We start from the raw sequence: 7,672 nt of genomic DNA on the forward strand, positions 1-7,672 counted from the left end.
ACATCAAGTGGCACAGACTTGACATTTAAATGTAATGTAAGTGTTGTTCAGATATGTTAAACTTGGAAAACCTACAAATTTTAACCTTCAGTTAAAATACGTGACGCTGGTAATGCATTAGCATTATGCTGTTGGAAGTAAAGCCTTCACTTTTAAAATGTTAGACGTTCAGAAAACCATAAAATCCATTCAGTCAACTCTCTTTCGCGATCCTGGGCGGCAGAAATCGTGACGTAAAGGTAAGGGGCGGGAACATCTGGTGACGCAAACCAAGAAATACTCCGAAGGCTGGACCGTCCAATTTAACAACGGTTGACGCGGCCGTCGAAGGACTCTCCGAGGGACGGACCTTCGGAGACCGCAAAGACCGAGTCCTTGGAAGGATGCAGCCCCTGAATCTGGACACAGCTTCTGTGTGTATATTTCTGGGGTGGGAGGTTTGGCTGTTCATGGTTTTTCTTTGTTGTTTATTGTTCTTTATTCTAATGTAAATTGGATCTTTTTATTAATCAGAATTAATAATTATCCCTGATGATCATTCATTATTATTGATAGACACATTTAACCCAAAAGTCCTTATTACTGTTGCATGAAGCACAACAAACTCTACCACATTTATGTTATTAGAAAGAATAAAATGGTATTAGAAGTTATCAGGAAACATTTGTTCAACCAAGAAACTCTTGTTTTCACTCTGTTAACTGATAATAATAATAATAATAATAATAATAATAACAACAGTGTAATATGAGGTGGGTATCATACTGTGAAACTCTCAGAGCGTTACAACCCCAGTCTGTGAAACTGTCTGTGTTGTGGAGCGGTTCCTCACAGAGCTGGGAGGCGTCACGGAGACACAAAACACATTTGTGAGCACATGAAGACATCAGATCATCAGCTTTCTGCTCAGCTTCTTATTTATTGTCGTCATACAGCAGGTTATGATCCACATTAAGGTTTAAACCTCCACCAAATATCAAGATAGTGCAGAGATGAACACACCGTGAGACTACACATTTATCTTTATCCATTAAATGTTTCCGGGCCGACTTTCCTGCTGGCACACATGGAGCAGCAGTCCAGCTGAAGGTTTCCCTGCTGGTGGTCAGTTCACCAGTTCAGCCTGAAGTCCTGACACGTTGGTAATGTATATTCATATTTGGGATGTTACATATTTGTGGGTTGAGCCTGATTCAATCAGTTGTGTGCTGGTCACAGGCCTGTAACTATGGACGCACACAGACTTACTCTTTTGGCTGCACCACCAACTCCCTCATAAGCTCCAATGTTCATTTTGATCTACATTTCTGAAGGACAGCAGACGGCACCAGCTTTCTAATTCGCTCATTCCCTCATTTTTCACTCTAAAGATATTAAATCTACACCCAGGCGTTCAGCAGCTTCTCCCCTCGCTCACGATGAACACTTTAGGCTGTAGCAGTTACTTAGTGCTGCAGCATTAGTATGGGAATACGCACCACGCTACATTTCTTGAGAACTGTGCTAGTTTGTCGTACACACCTCAGCCTGTCTGCAGCATTCATCCCTGCTGCTGCTGCTGCTGCTGCTGCTGCTGCCAGACACCACAGATGTGTTCACAAACATGAGCTGGTGTGCTGGTGGACTGTGCTGGGAACCAGTTTCAGGAAAATGCGGCCCATTAAGAGATTACATGCTTAATGATAGAAAGAGAAAGAAATCACTAGAGATCAACTGCTGATATTCTGCTGTACGATGGTCCTGGAGATCTACTGCACAGGAGGGATCTTCATGCTGATGCTCTTCAGGGAGTAGTTATAGCCCTTCCAATGGTGCCACTCCACTCCAACAGCATAGAGAGTGCCATCAGCTCCCCAACGATAAACCCCGTTTGGATTTGTGAAGTGTTCATATATGTTGTCTCTCTGCCTAAATAACCCTGTTGAGTGTGTGTGTGTGATTGGTTGCAGGTGTGTGTGATTGCAGGTTGCCCAGGTGAGCTGATTGGTTCCTGCCTGGAAGCCAAGGGTTTAAGGTCCGGCTCCTCTCCAGTTCCTGTGGGCTCTCCTCTCTCAACCAGACTACCAGCATGTACATTTGTGGACAAACTATGTTTGTTAATAAAACCTTTAAAAACGCTTTGCTGCTGGTGGTGCTTGGGTGAACACTTCACAAATCCAAACGAGGGGGGTCTCACTTTCATGTTGCGCCAGGGCCCTGGTCGTAACAATTGGAGGCTCGTCCGGGACGGAACCACAAGTGACCCAACAAAAGGTGAACTGCCACTACCACACCCAAAATGGACACCTTGTGATCTCCAACCACACGTTACTGTAAAGGAGTGTAACAAAAGAGACAAAGTGACCAAACGAATTGGGAAGCCACACCCACCACTCAAGATCCACTGATCTGTGGAGTGTCTCCATCCCAAACACTGACTGTAATTAAACTAAAGCAGCAACACCTACATGACCACACCAAAATTGGACTGCAACAACCACCACACAAGAAGGCGTCACTGTGTAGTCAATACTACACACAAATGTTGCCAGCTTACACTTAAGCTGCAACGACAAGTGACCCAACAAAAGTGGAGCACAGCCACCACAAAAGGCCACAAACCACCAGTTACTGCAAAGTTTTAACCACAGCCACACATCACAACATGACTAAAGTAACCAAAACAAAAGCAGCCATCTCACACAAAAAAAACAAGTTACTGTGCAAAGTATAGAACGAAGAAAAACAAATTGTCGAGACACCCAGACTTTACCTGCCCACCAAGATGAATAACTCACCTAGCTAGTCTTCAGTGGCTTGCCGAGCTCGAGGCATCTTTAAACGCTGAACTCAGTGCATCACCGAAGACCAGGAATCTAGTCAGCTGCGATACACTGAAGCGTGCCCCCACTCAGGATTACCACCAAAAATAAAAAGGCAAAATAATAAAGTGGCAATTCTTGAATTTGCCCAGCAGCTATCTAGTCAGGGTGTTCAGTCAAAAACACAACTCAACATGCAGCAACAACAAAATATTTAACAAATGAGATGACCACTAAACTTAACTAAAGGCTACTTACACAAACTCAACCACACTAACCTCACCTCATGGGCATTCAGATCCCGGACGAGCACCCATTGTGTCATAGCCCTGGCTCAGAGAGCAAGACAAAGTGGGAGACCACACACCTTTAAAGTAACTTAACTGAAATTTTATTTATAAATGTTACCCAAAACAACATAATAAAGAAGTCTGTAATCTGTACAAACAACACAAACCAAACAGGCAGCACGTGGTCAGGGAGAGAGACAATGGGAATGAGGAGCCAGCTAAATAACCTGGGCCCAGGCTGCCCAGGTGAATCTCATCCAATCAGCAGCTCCACCCATCTACCTGAAATGAGCCTGCAAGAAAAAACAAACAAAGGACGACCAGGAGAGGGCGAGGTCGTCACACAAGTCTTGTACCAGAACGCTCCCAGGTATGACCTGGCACAGTTCGAGTCTGAGGTGTCCTGGTCTTTGTCGAAGGTGGAGAACTTTTGTCCGTTGTGATAACTCAGGGAGTTTCCTACAGAAACACAAACAAGAACCACAGTGTTGGTAAATGTGTATAAACTTTAAACATCAGCGTAACTTTAAAAACTTCATGGATTCATCAGATGGACTGAAGGGACAGTTATGGTCTGGACAGCTGAAGTCCTCCTCATCAGCAGGCCGACCTTTGATGGACTCAGTGTTCGTCTGAATCAAACTAGGGACAAGAAACGGCTGATTTTTCATTTTATCTCAAAACAATAAGGTCCTGAGATTGTTGAGAGCGGACCACAATAAGCAGGGCTGCACAATTAATGTAAATATAATCAGAGTCACAATGTGACCGAGTGCAACGTCCAAATCACAAGAAGCTGCAGTTTCTGCATAAAGATTAAGAATACCGACTATTTATTATACCAGAAGAAGACTGGGTATGTCCCAGTGTGAAGTACAGTACAGTACACTGAAGTACAGTACAGTACACTGTGAAGTACAGTACACTGAAGTACAGTACAGTACACTGTGAAGTACAGTGCAGTACACTGAAGTACAGTACACTGTGAAGTACAGTGCAGTACACTGAAGTACAGTACAGTACACTGTGAAGTACAGTACACTGAAGTACAGTACAGTACACTGAAGTACAGTACACTATGAAGTACAGTACAGTACACTGAAGTACAGTACACTGTGAAGTACAGTACACTGAAGTACAGTACAGTACACTGTGAAGTACAGTGCAGTACACTGAAGTACAGTACACTGTGAAGTACACTGTGAAGTACAGTACACTGAAGTACAGTACAGTACACTGTGAAGTACAGTACAGTACACTGAAGTACAGTACACTGTGAAGTACAGTACACTGAAGTACAGTACAGTACACTGTGAAGTACAGTGCAGTACACTGAAGTACAGTACACTATGAAGTACAGTACAGTACAATGTGAAGTACAGTACACTGTGAAGTACAGTACACTGAAGTACAGTACAGTACACTGAAGTACAGTACACTGTGAAGTACAGTACAGTACACTGAAGTACAGTACAGTACACTATGAAGTACAGTACAGTACAATGTGAAGTACAGTACAGTACAATATGAAGTACAGTACAGTACAATGTGAAGTATAGTACAGTACAATATGAAGTACAGTACAGTACACTGAAGTACAGTACAGTACAATGTGAAGTATAGTACAGTACAATATGAAGTACAGTACAGTACACTGAAGTACAGTACAGTACAATGTGAAGTACAGTACAGTACTATATGAAGTACAGTACAGTACACTGTGAAGTACAGTACAGTACAGTACTATATGAAGTACAGTACAGTACACTGAAGTACAGTACAGTACAATATGAAGTACAGTACAATATGAAGTACAGTACAGTACACTGAAGTACAGTACAGTTCAATATGAAGTACAGTACAGTACTATATGAAGTACAGTACAGTACACTGTGAAGTACAGTACAGTACAGTACTATATGAAGTACAGTACAGTACACTGAAGTACAGTACAGTACAATATGAAGTACAGTACAATATGAAGTACAGTACAGTACACTGAAGTACAGTACAGTACAATATGAAGTACAGTACAGTACACTGAAGTACAGTACAGTTCAATATGAAGTACAGTACAGTACAATGTGAAGTACAGGTACCGAGGTCCTGGCTGTGTACATCGCGTCGTCAATATTTAATCTGATCTGAGCATCGTGGTCAACTCTCTAATGTCGATGGCGTCTGGTGCTGCGTGAAGAATGAGTCACAGCCCCGGCGTCGGCCTACTGACCCGCCCCTCCGTCGATGAATCCAGACACCTTCAGTCAATATCCGTCACATTCTCCTCCAACAGAGAACGAAGTGTAACGAGCAAACGCTGTTTTCCCCCCAAAGTCCTCCATCTGGACCAGGAGCTCAACTTTACGGCCTTGTGTCAGGTGGTGGATGTTGTCAAGCCCTGCACACACACACACACACACACACACACACACACACACACACACACACACACACACAGTATATCAGCACAGTTACAGGTGTGTGAATAATTAAATTACATTTGAATTGAGGAAGAACTGACTGATCTGAAGACCTCAGCCAGTCTCTTTCCTGGATTTACTCTATAGTTTAATGTTTCTACTCAACAGTGACTTTCACACGGACCACGATGAGGTCCACTTCAGTGTTGTTGGGGGCGGTTCTGACTTTTTTCTTAGAATTTTCTTTTCTTTTCTTTCTTTACAGTGGTCCTAATCCTGATTTCATGAGGTCTCATGATGGTGAGTTTGGTTTCATCCCTCACCGAGCCAGTACTCTCCATCAGCGCACCCAAAGCCCGTCTTGTACTGATCCCAGGGCCTGTAGAAGTTCACCGAGCCGTCCATCCTCCTCTGGAACACCTGGAGGGACGAACACACAGCTGACAGCTCAGGTTTCCACAGAGTTTTACTGGTATGTGATTTATTGTGATGGGGCCTCGTATTGAGAACCACTTGGCTGTGACTGGATGAGGTTCAGTTAAATACTCACCGTCCACCCTCCTCTCAAAGAGTCCATGTCACAGTACACCTACACACAAACACAGTCACTCATTAGTAAAAGTCACAGCTGCTTAACTGTATACATGTGAGGCTGTGTGTGCCATGAGGGGTTCATGTCATAAAAATCACTTGATAATTACTGAAAGGACGAGATTTGGATCAAATACAACAGAAAGTATCAGGTAATACATGTTATGATCCTCTGATCTGACTCAGCGTCCATCTCAAAAGGAAAACACCTTCTGGTTTAAATAAATGTAACCTGCGACCCAGAGAGGATGAAGAGTACCTGGACAGCAGAACTGGGTCCGGCAGGATAGATGGTGTAAACACCACTGGGTTGTTTCTTGTCCACACGGATGACACTGCAGTCCTTCGGCTGCTTTTTAATGCAGCTGGTGAGCGCTGGAGCCAGGAGGAGGACGACGACTGAGAGCAGCTGAACAGAGGAGATGTTGTCATTTGGACGAGGTTTGAATCGAACACACTGATTCAGCAGTTTGGCTTCTAGTTTCAGGGCGGTGTGGTCAAAGTCAGATATCACGAGCCTCTTCACAGTTTGATAGAATCACATCTGTCTAATACCAGTTCACAGACTCACCTTCATGGTCAGTCAGTTTTTGCTGGAAGTAATAAACTGCTGATGTGGATCTGTCAGAGGCTCTGAAGACACAATAAGAAGTAAATCAGAGAACAGATTGTGTGACTGTAGAAAGGCTTCGTCTGCGTCACTCCCCATGAAAATACACTAAGCTCAGCACAACGGGGAGTGGGGAGTGACGGTCGGAGCTTCCCCACAGAACTGCATCAAAAGTCAGCTGGAGCAACGTTCACCATCACCGCAGATTGATGCATGGAAATAATCACAATCTGCAGCGTGACCAAAAGTTTACAACCTTCAGCTCAACTTTTTGCTAATTCCATTGTTTTGGGTCGAAGGAAGAATCCCAAAAAGACAATAAGTTAGATTGTCTCCTGGTCGGATGCTCACCTGTCTGAACTCACCTGCAGGTTGAACTGAAGAGGCTTCACCTTCAGAGGAAACAGAGACAAACTGCTGCTTCTCCTTCAGTCTGTCGCAGCCTCACGACTTCACGTCTTATATCTACAGGAGGCACCGTGGCGTGACAACAGGCGGATCTTTGAAAACACACATTCAACAAATACACAATTACAAGGAACTCTGCAGGTCTGTATCAATTTCAAAACAAATATTCTAATGTCAAGTCAGCCAGATATTTGTGTGGCTTTTTGTTTTCTGTACCTTTATAAGATGGCGACAGCTGGAGATTATGATGGGAGAGAGAGAGCGACGACACGCAGCAGAGGGGGATATTTATATTATATTACATACATTATAACTACTGTTCCCGTTCGTCTTCAGACGGACCTCATTTTCTTTTGTAACATGAGTCTGTGTTTCTTTGTGTACCTGTGTATGTGATGTTTAAAATGATCCGTCACTCCATCTAATAACTGCTCAGTTTTCCCTGCTAATAATCTATAAAATACATGAAAAAAAAAGTTAACTGATGGAACAAATGAGCTTTTTATTAAAGTCACAGTCATCACATTCTACAAAAGATAAACACCATCACTT

At 43.3% G+C, this 7,672-nt stretch overlaps 1 pseudogene across 1 annotated transcript; it reads right to left on the reverse strand.

Moving 5' to 3' along the window:
* Window positions 1-894: 894 nt before the first annotated feature.
* LOC311250155 (microfibril-associated glycoprotein 4-like) lies at window positions 895-7,187 on the reverse strand (annotated as a pseudogene). Its single transcript, XR_014624930.1, has 8 exons — window positions 7,078-7,187; window positions 6,674-6,735; window positions 6,362-6,511; window positions 6,062-6,100; window positions 5,835-5,931; window positions 5,322-5,489; window positions 3,435-3,550; window positions 895-1,886 (listed from the first exon to the last, which is right to left on the reverse strand). The product of XR_014624930.1 is annotated as a microfibril-associated glycoprotein 4-like (transcript).
* Between the last annotated feature and the right edge of the window lie 485 nt (window positions 7,188-7,672).

This window comes from Pagrus pagrus (assembly GCF_965226575.1).
Source record: "Pagrus pagrus genome assembly, chromosome: 21".
Lineage (NCBI taxonomy): Eukaryota > Metazoa > Chordata > Actinopteri > Spariformes > Sparidae > Pagrus > Pagrus pagrus.